Source organism: Colobus angolensis, unplaced genomic scaffold (genome assembly GCF_000951035.1).
Source record: "Colobus angolensis palliatus isolate OR3802 unplaced genomic scaffold, Cang.pa_1.0 Scaffold17, whole genome shotgun sequence".
NCBI classification, from domain to species: domain Eukaryota; kingdom Metazoa; phylum Chordata; class Mammalia; order Primates; family Cercopithecidae; genus Colobus; species Colobus angolensis.
Genome location: NW_012114821.1, coordinates 15,379,107 through 15,392,491, shown reverse-complemented (window position 1 = coordinate 15,392,491; position 13,385 = coordinate 15,379,107). Strand labels below are relative to the sequence as shown.

Below are 13,385 nucleotides of genomic sequence, written 5' to 3'. Positions count from 1 at the left end.
ATTCTCCTGCCTCAGCCTCCTGAGTAGCTGGGATTACAGGCGCTCGCCACTTCACTCAGCTAATTTTTTGCATTTTCAGTAGAGACAGGGTTTCACCATGTAGGGCAGGCTGCTTCATAGGTATCTCTTTTTCATACAGTACAGGCAGAGGTACCAGCTGCCCTTTGCTCTAGAGAGTATCTTTTCAAGAATGTTTGTAGAGTGAACAGCCTTGAGAAATAAAGATAGTATCTCCTTCTGGAGCAAGGGACAAGCATGCTTACTGTCCGTTCAGTATAATAAATATAATGTATCCCTCCAGAGCAAAGGGCAGCATGCTTATTGCTCATTAGAAAAGATTTGGGTTCCCTTAAATCAGGGCTTCTCTCCAACAAGATAGCCCACTGTGTGCACAAGTATTACCTGGTCCTCTTCATGTCATCCTGTAGAGTGAGGCTCAGAAAACCAGCACAAATGCTGATACAATGGCTACTACTATGATAGAGAATAACTGTCTGCCCTTGATCTTTAACACAGGAGTTTCATGTCTTCTACCAGATTCCATGAAAATGTGGCAGGATAACTTATTAGCTTGCAAGTAGGATAAAATCTCAGCCCATCATGGTTCTTGACAGTTCTGGGGAAAGCGGGTGGGATGCTGACATAGCCATAACTCTCTAAGAGAAAGGATAAAGGCCCTGCAGACTGAGTTCTGGGACAAGGGAAGACACCCTGGGATCTGAGAGTGATCCTAGTGGTGGATGGGAAGAAGGGGGGAATAAAGATTCCCCCACCTGTTTACCTGTTAATGAACAGGAGTGGAATTAATATTTAGAAACTGAGCAGTGAGAAGTGAGGCTGAAATTAGCCACCCAAATGGTGGCTTGGTAGTTGTTCACTATCCTCTGGGCCGGTGGAAGGAGGGGAATATCATAATAAGGGCAACAAGCCCCATGGTCCCAGGTGAAAGGCTGTGGCTGTAATTGCTGAGCCAAACCCCCAAACTAAAAGAAATGGTGTAAGTAATGATGGCCTTGCTGCCAAGTACAGAGCTTCAAGTAGACCAAAAACATTAAACTGCGAGAGAATATAAAGTGAATATAAAGCCTTGATTACCAGCACCGAGTTGCTCTCTCCCCCTCCCCACTCCCTGATCCCTCTCTGCTCCCACCCCCAAACTCTTCTACTTTAATGAGAAAGACGGTTAGGAACGGGGCTGAGGTCTCCTTGATCCCCAAGATGGACTGAAGGCCAGACATACCAGGAGGTTTGCCCAGAGAAGTTCAGGGAGAGATTCAAAATTTTTTGGTTCTCTTGGAAACAGGCACCTAGGTAACCATTCTATCTAGTCCTGTCAGGCAGACACTCAGATTAAGCTAACAGGGTCTGGGCAGGGTTTACAGTGGTTAGGAAAATAAATGTGACTTATGGGTGGCATGTTTTGGACCAATTCAATGTGCTATTGTTGCCTCTACGTCATAACGTATAGTAAGAACTGAAAAGCTGGGTGCAGTGGCTCGCACCTGTAATCCCAGCACTTTGGGAGGCCGACGCAGGCAGATCACTTGAGGTTGGAAGTTCGAGACCTGACCAACATGATGAAACCCTGTCTCCAGTGAAAATATAAAATTAGCTGGGCATGGTGGCGTGTGCCTGTAGTTCCAGTTACTTAGGAGGCTGAGGTAGGAGAATCACTTGAACCCAGGAGGCGGAGGTTGCAGTGAGCCAAGATCACGCCATTGCACTCCAGCCTGGGCAACAGAGAGAGACTTGGTAACAAAAAGAAGAAGAAGAAGAAGAACTGATGTGTTATCTTTTTGTACTTAAAAGACTCACTTAAGAGCCAGTGAGGATTTTTCCAATCAGAAAGGGCTGTATGTAGAAAAGTGCACTAGTACCTTTGGGGCCCCACAATCCTAAGGACCACTCTGAGCCATAAGTCTCATGATTTCGCTGATGAGAGGATTTGGCAAAAAGAGGCAGCCTCCACCTACAGGTGCCCCTTGGGGTTTTGAACACTTTGCCTCCCTGACACAGCAATCAGGTTTATGCCTTCTGAAAAACAGCTATTAGCTTGCTTCTGGATTCCAGTGGAAACTGAATGCCCAACTCATGGAGGCCTCACAAGTGTCCAGCCTGATGTTCCCAGAGTCAGCTTACACTCAATGACTAACAATGCCGTAAATCAATGGAAAATGCTTACGTGAAACACACCTGGCTTAGCCTAAGCCCCAAGAAGGATCTCAACTTTACATGAAAAAGGACTGGCACCTAGCCCTTTGGGGAAAACTTTATCCCCTACTCTACCACTGGAGGCAAAGCTACTGACTCAATGAAGCCCGCATCCAGTAAATCATCACATCTTATAGATTTGACATCATCAATATTCTTTCCTGGATATTAGCAACAGCCTTTTAATTTGTCTCCCTGCATCCAATCTCACTTCACCTTTAATACATTCTCCAGAAGCAGTCCGGACAATCTTTCCAAACGACAACTTGAGTATTTTACTCTCTCCCCTATTAAGATCCTATAATGGTTTCCCCATTGCCTTCAGCTGGAACTGAATGGGACTTGTCAACATGACTCATGCAGATGGTTTACTTCTCGTCTACCTCTTCAGCTTCATCTTTCCCAGTCTTCCTTTACAGTCTCCATTACTGTCATACTATAACCAGTATCAGTTTCTAACATGACTTCTCTTATCTTCAGGCTTTTTGCCTCTCTCTCTCTTCCTACCCCCATGTAAACTCTCCCTCTTGACTGACTGGTCTACTCTTCAGGTCAGAGTTTAGATGACATTACAACAGGGTCTTTTAATCTTGAACTAGTTAAGATTAGGTACCTAAGGCAGAGGCGGGCGGATCACGAGGTCCAAAGATCCGAGACCATCCTGGCCAACATGGTGAAACCCCATCTCTACTAAAAATACAAAAATTAGCCAGGCGTGATGGCATGTGCCTGCAATCCCAGTTACTGGGGAGGTTGAGGCAGGAGAATTTCTTGAACCAGGGAGTTGGAGGTTGCAATGAGCCGAGATTGTGCCACTGCATTTCAGCCTGGCGACAGAGTGAGGCTCCATCTCAAAAAAAAAAAAAAGAAAAAAAAAGATTAGGTACCTATGTAACACATATCACTGAATTCACACTCTCTCTATATCTTCTATTCTACTGTAAGGAAGAACCACAAATGATTTATTCACTGTAATATAACCCTACTTATGTGCTCGATAACTACTTGGGTAGTTAATGGCAATCTATATACCACATATTGTGCCAGGTGATCAAAAACAAAATTATTTTTAATAATCATTTGACTTAGAAATACATTAGTAAAATCATATGCCGCCTTCCTTGTTATGTTGAATTGAAATTAACATAAAAATTTCACAACAGTTTAGCTAGGCATGTAACAGGGACGTTACTCCCATTTAATAATCTGAGGATCTTCACATTATCATATAAAGCAAATTTGTCAAATTAAATTCAATGTTTTTGTCCATACATACTAGAACGTTACAATGAGAAGAATCTCTCAATTAGAGGATTTTTACTGATTAGAGGATTTGGCAAAGTCAACAAGTCAACAAACTATAAAAGTGTACCTCAGGTCACAGATTTCACAGAATTCGATTCTTTATTATCCTAAGATAAATGGCATAAATAATCCTTAAATTATCACATTATATGTCATTATGATATGTCGTAATATATATTACGATATATTATGTCATATTGCGGCAGGCCAGGTTTCACTCATGCAGGCCTCCACAACAACTGTTCCAGTACTGACTGGGTGGTTCAGTTAAATATTAAAAGCCAGTGCCCTTATACAAAGACTGAGACTAACAAAAGCTCATCACCAGTTTTGCCTAGGCCTTTCCTGGGCCTTAAAGCATGATAAAACAATGAACGAATTCTTAACAGGACCCATTTAGGATTAAACAAGTTTTATTATAGGTCTGAAGAAACTCCCTAAGTCTCCACAAACAAGTTTACTGGGGGTCTGAAGGTATTCCCCAAACCTCTATGATTTTGCAGGAGACAATATAAGGGTAATCACCCCCAGCAACTGGACCCATTTAGATTAAGTAAATTTACTGAGGCTCCGGAGGAAGCTCTTCAGGACTTCGACCTCAGTTATAGACTAAAAGAAGTTAATCACTTATGTTATTTAGACGAATGCACACTTACATGTAGACATATAACTTAGAAGGCATATAAGCTCTGGAAAACTTTGTAATTTTGAGTTGGTCTGGCAATAATTTCCAGGCCTTCTCCCTATAACTGGTTGCAGAAAATAAAAACTCTCTTCCTCTCCAGTTCACCTGCATCTCGTTATTGGGCCATGAGAAATAGCAGCCTGACCCTCAGTTTGGTCCGGGAACAATATGACATATGTCACATTATGACATCTGGGACTATGTCATAATTTCTTTCTTATCAAGTGTTTTCTGAAAATGCTTGACCTAAAGTAGTATTCAGGTTAATCTGGATTATCTGAGGACATGCCAAATTATGAATGGAAGGAATAAATATTCTAGATCAATGGTCCCCAACCTTTTTGGCACCAGGAAACGGTTTCATGGAAGACAATTTTTCCACAGACAGGGTGACGGAATGGTTTCAGGATGAAACTGTTCCACCTCAGATTACCAGGCGTTAGATTCTCACATGGAGCACAAAACCTGGATCCCTCTAATGCACAGTTCACAACAAGGTTCACGCTACTATGAGAATCTAATGCTGTCTCTGCTGATCTAACAGGAGGCAGACCTCAGGGAGTAATGCCGCTCACGTCCTGTTGTGCAGTCCGGTTCCCAACAGGCCATGGCCCAGGGGTTGGGGACCCCTGCTCGAAACACAGTAGAAAGGGTTTGTATCAATCTAGAATTTAATATGTATCATACATAATGCATCAACTAAAATACACCAAGAAGAGATTACTGCATTAGCAAAAAATAACCGTACAGGACTCAGGCTTCACAGTGTCACATACAAGAATACCTTAATGTTGATGATCAATCTTTTCAAAATGAATTAAATAGCTACAAAAATATATCTCTGCATTAAGTCTTCTACTTAAAATCACACAATATCTTTAAAAGTAGTCATTCTGACCCATGGTACCATTATCCAGATGTAAAGGTGTGTTGCAAGAAATGTTTATATTTAAATAATCAAAATTCTAAGAATGATTTCTTTGTTTAAAAAGTTTACAGATGTGACTCATTTGCATTCTAATTACTTGTATAAGTGGGAAAGGGGTGAAACTACAGCTAGCTGTCAATCCTGTATATGCTTACAGGAGAGTACAGAACAAGTGAACATTATCCATCCTCCATGGCAGCTGAAAAAGAAAAAGTTTTGAGATTTGCTGTTTTAAGTATGTTTTACAAATACTTCCTATAAAATATAAGATTAGTACATTGAAATAGAATTTAAGTAAACGTGATGGGTTCAAACGCCAGATTCAACATCTCCCAATTGAGAGTATACTTGACAAGTATACGTAATTGGAAATATTTAATTATGATTAATGGCATACCTCTAACCTAAGCTCTCTGAGCCTCACTTTCCTAATGTTAATTAGGAATTAAATAGAAGTTAAATTACACATTGCAGAGTTGCTATAAAACTAATCTAATGGTTATAAGAAATCTGGCATATAGTAGGTGTTCAATATTACAGCATAATTAAGAGCTAGGATTTAGTGAACTGATCATAATACAGAATGAGCTCACACATCCAACAATATTTATGTGGACTTTCAGAAACTAAATGCACAAGAAATTATTTGAATTCACTGTTGTTCATGAATGCTGACAAGATACATATATCAAATGCCCATTCTAAGCAAACAAATCCATTCTATGCACTAAAATATAACACAAAATCATATCTATACATCCTCACCCAAAGATCTCAAAGCAAATTAAATAAGCCAATATAGCAGTCTTTTTTTTTTTTTTTTTTGAGATGGAGTCTTGCACTGTTGCCCAGGCTGGAGTGCAGTGGTGCGATCCCGGTTCACTGCAAGCTCCACCTCCCAGGTTGGCGCCATTTTCCTGCCTAAGCCTCCCAAGTAGCTGGGACTACAGGTGCCCACCACCACGCCCAGCTAATTTTTTTGTATTTTTAGTAGAGACGAGGTTTCACCGTGTTAGCCAGGATGGTCTCAATCTCCTGACCTTGTGATCAGCCCGCCTCGGCCTCCCAAAATGTTGGGATTACAGGCGTGAGCCACTGCATCTGGCCAGCAGTCTTAAAAATATACAAGATACCTGAAAAAAACTACAGCTCAGAGCAATCAACATCTTTTTCAAAAATTTTTGCCACATAATTACAAAATGCTGTTACAGTTTAAGATTCTTTGACCTTGCTATTAACTCAATTGTTCAAAACATAATTATTGAGTACCCACTATGCACCAGGCAGGCACTGCGCTAAACTCTGGTGTAGTTACAGAAGAGACCAAAAATAGGAGGTATGCCACTAAGTTATTTCCAACTATTACAGTCTTGTTTTCCTTAAACAATGTAAGAGAAAATTTTAAGTTCTTACAGTTGAATGCATTAATACTTAGTAGGAGTCAAGTAACCTCAAATAAGTGACAATCCAGTATTTTCCCCCACGGAGACTAGGAGTAAAATAAGCACCCCTTTATACTTCTCTATCAATTGTTATTTACTATATAAAGATAAATGACCATTTCAGATATGAGTGAAATAATCTCAAGAGGGACACTAATTTAACCTGTAAATTTTTAAAATCTGTTTATTCCTGAAGAATTCAGAGAGATGAATTTTAACTTCGATTAGTTTAAACGTCAATCAAAAATCTATCAAAAATAAACTGCATTCATTTAGCTTTACTCGACATCTGAAATTATACTTCTGGGGCAACTAGAATTAACTTACTAACCACGACTCCCTCTGATCAACCACTTTCTTGAGAGAGAAAAATCTAGCCTCTATTCAATTACATAATCTAAAATTAATACTATATAGTCTAGAACGTTTTACAAAGCAAGAGGTTCCTCACAAACAGCTACATCACTATTAAAGTTTTAAAGATTTTCAAAGATTATTATCTAGCAAAACTGTTCTGCAAATATATATTCTTTCTCTCTCTCTCTCATTAAGAAATCTAACTGTTGAAGTGGTTATCTAAAACCTAAGCAGGGACAAACAGTCAAGTACCTTTTTAACACCAAGCTCCCCAAAAACGAAGCTGTTAGAAAATGCTGCCATAAATACTGACAGCAATGGCATCATCACAATAATGTGCAAGTAGGTGTGCTTTAGGACTACAAGCCTCTCTTGGAGTTCATTATCATGGATATGAAAGTCACACGAAAAAAAAAGTGCTGTCATTTCATTTTATGAATGCTGATTAGGGAGTTTCAGTTAACTGCAACACTCTACAAACAGGCTATCAAATAAGCCCCAGTTATCAAACAGTTCTAGACACAAAGCTTCTGTTTCTATTACTAAATACAATTAAAGAATTAAAAGGATCAGGGTGTTTTTCTTGAGGTATATTTGTCTAAAATGATTTGCGATAGTAAGTCACCAAACACCGAGTGATTGAAATTCCTTTAGCTATATAAAACACTTCTCTGGAATGCCGATCTCCCACACAGTAAGACTTAAAACACACAAAACTGACTGACATACATTTTTCACATAGAGATTAAAAAGGTGGCAAACTCAATACACTTACACAGAAGTAGGAAAAAATGTGTAACCAAATTCCAAAAACCTTTGTCTTATCCAGAATGGCACTTTGTGGTACTCCAAGTATTCGGGCATTTCATCAGTATTCTGCACACGGGGGGTACTCAGAAAATGTTGTTGACAGATGAGACAAGAAATATCACCAACAAACATTTCTACAGCAACGTATTAACAGGTAATGTTGCAAATCAGTCAAGGGACCAAGTGAGGAGGAATCCAGAGGAGTAGAAAGAATAATAATAATCTGCCAAATTTTACACTCAGAGGAAATTAATCCATCATAGAAGTCTTCCAGGAAAAAAAGAAAAAAGGTACTCAGCATGACCCAGAATAGCCATGAGGTTAAAACACACGCGCGCGCGTACACACACACACACACACACACACACAGCAATTGCCACTTTCACTAGAGTTTGACAGTTATAGATGTGGGTAATTAGAGTAGAAATTGCGTGTTTGGAAACAAACTAAGACCACACCCTAAGACTGAGAATCTGGACTTTAAACGTTGAGCATTAATTAAAAGGACAACGCAGTATCTAAGTTGGAAGGTCTGGCCGCGCAGGTGGAAGGCGAAGTGATGGGGAGCGATCAAGACACCAACTTCAACACCAGTGACCAGGACTGGGTGTCGAGGCGAGGCGTGGTGAAGTCGGGAGGAGAAAGGGGTGTGGAGCTGGGGACGGGAAGAGGGGATGAGAAGAAGGAAAAGCGGCAGCGAAGAGGAACGAGTGGTAGGAGTCGGGATGGGGCGGGGGGACAACGCCGACGCGGGAGGGACGAGCCGGGGTGCAAGGAGTCACTGGAGGGCGCAGGATCTGGGGTGGGAGGGGGCGGCGAGAGCGCGCATGGAGGTGCCAGTGGAAGGAAGGGGGCGGAAGAAAGGAAGACCCGAATGAATGAGCGCCGGGGGCAGGCCGGGGCCGCGGGGCCAGAGAGGAAGCGGCCCCGGGGCGCCGCGGGGCCGGGGGCGGGCCCAACGCGTCTGGGAAGGAGGAAGCCCCGCGCCAGCGCGGGCCCCGCCGCACCCGCCTCTTCGCCAAAATGGGGTCGCGGGGCAGGAAAGCGAGGAGTGTGAGAGAAGAAGGGAAAATGGCAAAAACCAATCACTCACCCTCCCCTCGAGCCTCCAGACGCTCTCAGTCCCGCTCCTCCGCCCTCCTCGAGCCGCAGAGGCGGCTCCTCAACGGCGCTAGGGGGAGCCCCGGGTCCGGAGCGGGGGAGCGGCAGCAGCCGGACCGGGAGCCCCTCAGCACCTGCCCCTGTGGCGGAGCCGCGACAAGCCAAGCGGCAGCGGCGGCGGCTCCGAGTGGGGAGGGCAAGTGACCCGGATGTACAGGGTAACGACGAGGAGGGGGAGGAGGGAATGCCAGGAAGTGAGGGCGCCGCGGACCTGTCCGGCCGTGCGCATGCGCCGCACGCCCGCCCCGCAAGGTAAATCCTTAGCCTATCTTCTCCGCCCCTCCTCCCCGCCCCTCCCGAAGGGGCGGGGCGAATCCAGAGACAGGTGGTCGGCGGGCGCGGCGTGCTGTGGAAGGAGGCGTGGCCACCCCCTTGCAACCCCCCGGCCTACTTAAAGGGGCAGCACCGTCGCGCCGAGATAGCTTCTGAGTGGGTTGGGGTCTTCCAGCTTTTCTGATGTACAGATGGGAAACGGAGGTTCAGAGGTGGCGGTGACCTGCCTCTTGTTAGCGGGCTTGGAAATGGCAGGAACTGGACATCGGGACTCGATGCTGAGCCCTGCGAAGTTGCCATACCCCACGCCTGGAACCGCTAGGCTGCGGGGCCCGCCTCTCCGCCTCGGGTCAGGTACTGAGCCTCGCCCGCGATTCCCGGCGCGGCACGTGTGCCTGGCAGACGCCCAGCGCCAGGAGACTGCACCGTTACCGCCTGCGATGGTATCGCGGAGACGCCCTTGAGAGGTGAAAAATGATCATTCTGAGAACAACAATTAGACTCCACTTACAACACTCTCAGATAAATCAGACCCCTGTTCTGGGGTCGACTCTGGGCAAAAATATCTAGAGGGCAGAAACTTGGATGTGACAGAGGGCGCAGACTCTTAATTCCCTAACTCCCCTTTAACTCTTTGAACATAAATGATCCCTTCCCCTTTACAGACAAAAACAGAACATCCCATCTAGCTTCTAATCCTGTTATAAAGCTGATTTTTTTCTTCATTAACACTAAAGGGGAAAAGATGACAATGTTATCTCTCCCAGGGTTTTCAGTTTGACAGCCGAACAGATCACTAAGATGGAGGTAAATGATTATGAACATTTTGGGGTCACATGCCCAACTGAAAATCCCGTAAAAGTATGGACTTTTCCCCCCGGTAAAACACGTACATGCACACACGTTTGCATAACATTTCAAGAGTTTCATGCAACCAAGGAGCCTATCCATGAAATCCTGATTATGAACGAAGCTCTAGTCAAAGCGCTAAGGTTCCAGTAACTATCTGCGCCTTACTGTATGGGCCAAGAAATCACTCCTTGCCACAAAACACAGAAGGGCAGCCCTTACCTTATTTAGCCTTTTTGTCTTTCTCTTGAGTTATGTAGAAACCAAATGGTATGTAACATGGTGGGCATATTACTTAGAAACGTGTTGAGTCATGGAGAGATGAAGTGGCTTTTTCAAGGCATACACTAAGGGCAACATTCCTAGGCCTCAGACTTTTACCTTAATTATCATACTTTAGGAGGATTCAGGGGTTCTATATTGTAGCTCTTATAATTCTGGTCAATTTCAATGAAAAGGAAGGAGATGTGTGTTTGTTTGTTTGTTTTGTGACAGTCTTGCTGTCACTCAGGCTGGAGTGCAGTGGCGCGGTATCAGCTAACTGCAACCTCCACCTCTCAGGTTGAAGCGATTCTCCTGTCTCAGCCTCCCAAGTATCTGGGATTACAGGCGCACGCCGCCATGCCCGGCTAATTTTTTGTATTTAAGTAGAGACGGGGTTTCACCATGTTGCCCAGGCTGCTCTGGAACTCCTGAGCTCAGGCAATCCACCTGCCTCAGCCTCCCAAAGTGCTAGGATTACAGGCATGAGCCACTGCGCCTCGCTGGAGATGATGTTTTGCAAATGTTGATGCTGATAGAAAAGTCCTCATAATCCAAGAAGCTTGGTCCACTTGTCTGACATACTGACATCCAGCCTCAGATAACCTGGGTTCAGATGGACCACTGTCCTCAATGTGAACCGGAGGAGGAGTTCATACATGTGCACAGTCCCTTAGATATGAGCTCTGAGTAACCACAAGCCTCTAACCCTATCTCCCACCAAAAGCAGAAATCTTTCATAGTATCTTTAACATGTGAATATCTAGTTCAGCTCTAATATCTCCAACTATAGGGAGCTCATTACTGCAATCATCAGCCTTTTACTATGAGGAACCTCTTTTACAGTAAGCAAAAATCTGATGCACAACAATTTTCACCCACTGTCCTAATTTTATCCATGGAGAGCAATATAGACATGATGCTGGCCTAGGGAGCTGACAGTCTAGCAAAGAAGTGGTCCACTGAGAAGTGATAATAATAAAATACTGGACCAGGTGCAGTGGCTCATGCCTGTAATCCCAGCACTTTGGGAGGCCGAAGCAGGTGGATCACGAGGTCAGGATTTCGAGACCAGCCAGGCCAACACGGTGAAACCCCGTCTCTACTAAAAATACAAAAATTAGCTCGGCGTGGTGGCAGGAGCCTGTAATCCCAGCTACTCAGGAGGCTGAGGCAGGAGAATCGCTTGAACCCAGGAGGTGGAGGTTGCAGTGAGCCGAGATCTTGCCACTGCACTCCAGCCTTGATGACAAGAGCGAAATGCATCTCAAAAAATAATAATAGTAACAAAATACGATGAGTCCTGTGAGGAACATGGAATGCCCCTCTCAGATGCACCTTTCTCCTTAGCTGCCCTGGGCCCATTCCTGCCATGTACAAGAACTCACAAGTTCTTCCATTATCCCATGTGGGAATTCCCTGAAAGAGGAAGCTGGCTCAGAAAACAAGACCCCTATGAGAAGTGCTGAATTTATTCTTCTACAATCCTTTCTTCATCATTCTGCATGAATGTAATCACATTTTCTCTGAGGTCAAAGCTTTCAATGATTTATGTTGAAAAATTGAACAACTAAAAAAAAAAAAAAAAAAAAGGCTTACATAACAGGAATATTCTGAATTGGAGTTTGGGCTGGGCATAGTGGCTCACACCTGTAGTTCTAGTGCTTTGGGAGGCTGAGGTGGGAGGATCATTTGACTCCAGGATTTCAAGACCAGCCTGCACAACATTGGGAGTCTCCATCTCTACAAAAAAATTTAAAAATTAGCCCAGCACGGTGGTACAAGCCTGTAGTTTCAGCTACTTAGGAGGCTGAGGTGGATTGCTTGAGCTGGGAGGTGGAGGCTGCAGTGAGCCATGATCAGGCATGATCGGGCGTGATCGGGCACCACTGCACTCCAGCCTGGGTGTCAGAGCAAGACCCTGTTTCAAAAACTAAATAAGGAATTGTGAATATCTTTAAAGAATGAAAATGATACTTATATGTATATGCACTATATAAAAACACATATGTTGTTTATGAGAAATATAAACAAGTTTCCTGAGGAGTCAAATAACAGTTCTGAAAATGAGTAGAAGGGACGAGGTGTGTGTGTGGGGTAGGGGGGTTACTCAGCGTTCACTTACCCTCCACCAACAGCAACAACTAAAGCGTCCATTGAGTGTTTTCTGAACTCAGAACAATGTAGCATTCTAGGCTCTATGACATCATTTTTTAAAAATAGCTGCTTTCACCAACAGATATCAGTTTATAATGAAAACGTTTTTTCATTTCTTTTGGGAAGAAGGAGGGGAAAGTAGGGGACGGGAGTGACCAGTGACTAAGTGAGATAAATGTTCTAATTGTCCCCAGTCTCTATGTCGATAGAAATGTAACTGGCACCAAGCTGCAAGGTCACGTGCACATTCTCTCATAAAAATATTAAGCAAATAGTTCGTTCCATTGTTTGGGTTTATGACTAGTCAGTCATTAACATCATGAGTTTTATTTAGTTGACTTTTAATAGATTAGAAACAATTGGCAATCACAAGATAAACATCTCCATGGATTCTTCCGTGATGACTTCGATGAGGATGATAAAGGTGCGGCCCAAGAGACGTGACCAGGGCCAGGATGTCGCATATGCACAGAGGCCTGGCGCCCACCCAGACTGGCCTCTGCTGTGGGCAGATGGGGCCTCTGCTTTCAGATCCCCTCTGTGCCCCACAGTTTTCTACCACTCAGTATGCAAAATTTCACTGCTTTCAGAGTCACAGAGAAGCCTTGTTGCCCGTGGTGTGCTGGGAAGTGCTGAACAGCTGGCTCTCAGAAATGTTTCCGTGGTGTAAATGTCCCCCGACCACCGTCAATTTCAGACTTCCCAACACTGGCTCTGAATGTGGACTTGGGAAGAGTCGTGCATAATCAGCTCTTGGGAGCCAGTGGGAGCAGACTCCAGCAGGTGGATACTGCTCCTACTTCACCCCAAATGGTCCCTTCGTGTTAGAGGAAGCCTGCTAGTCTGCAAGCTTGATTTACAAGGTTCAGATTCCCTTGAAATATAAATCTCCTGGGAAAGGCTGGAGGACCTCTAGTCCTTCCTTCCTTCCCTCCCTCCCTCCCTC

The 13,385-nt window shown here is 44.0% G+C and overlaps 1 protein-coding gene across 4 annotated transcripts in view; it reads right to left on the bottom strand.

The window, feature by feature from the left end:
- Positions 1–9,105, bottom strand: part of FAM49B (family with sequence similarity 49, member B) — a 106,305-nt gene extending 97,200 nt beyond the window's left edge. For 3 of the 4 annotated variants that reach the window (XM_011938178.1, XM_011938175.1, XM_011938176.1), the window contains exon 1: positions 8,832–9,105. The gene's annotated coding sequence lies outside the window, so the exon portion shown is untranslated. The remainder of the gene's footprint in view (positions 1–8,831) is intronic. The other variant, XM_011938179.1, reaches the window with a different exon arrangement.
- Between the last annotated feature and the right edge of the window lie 4,280 nt (positions 9,106–13,385).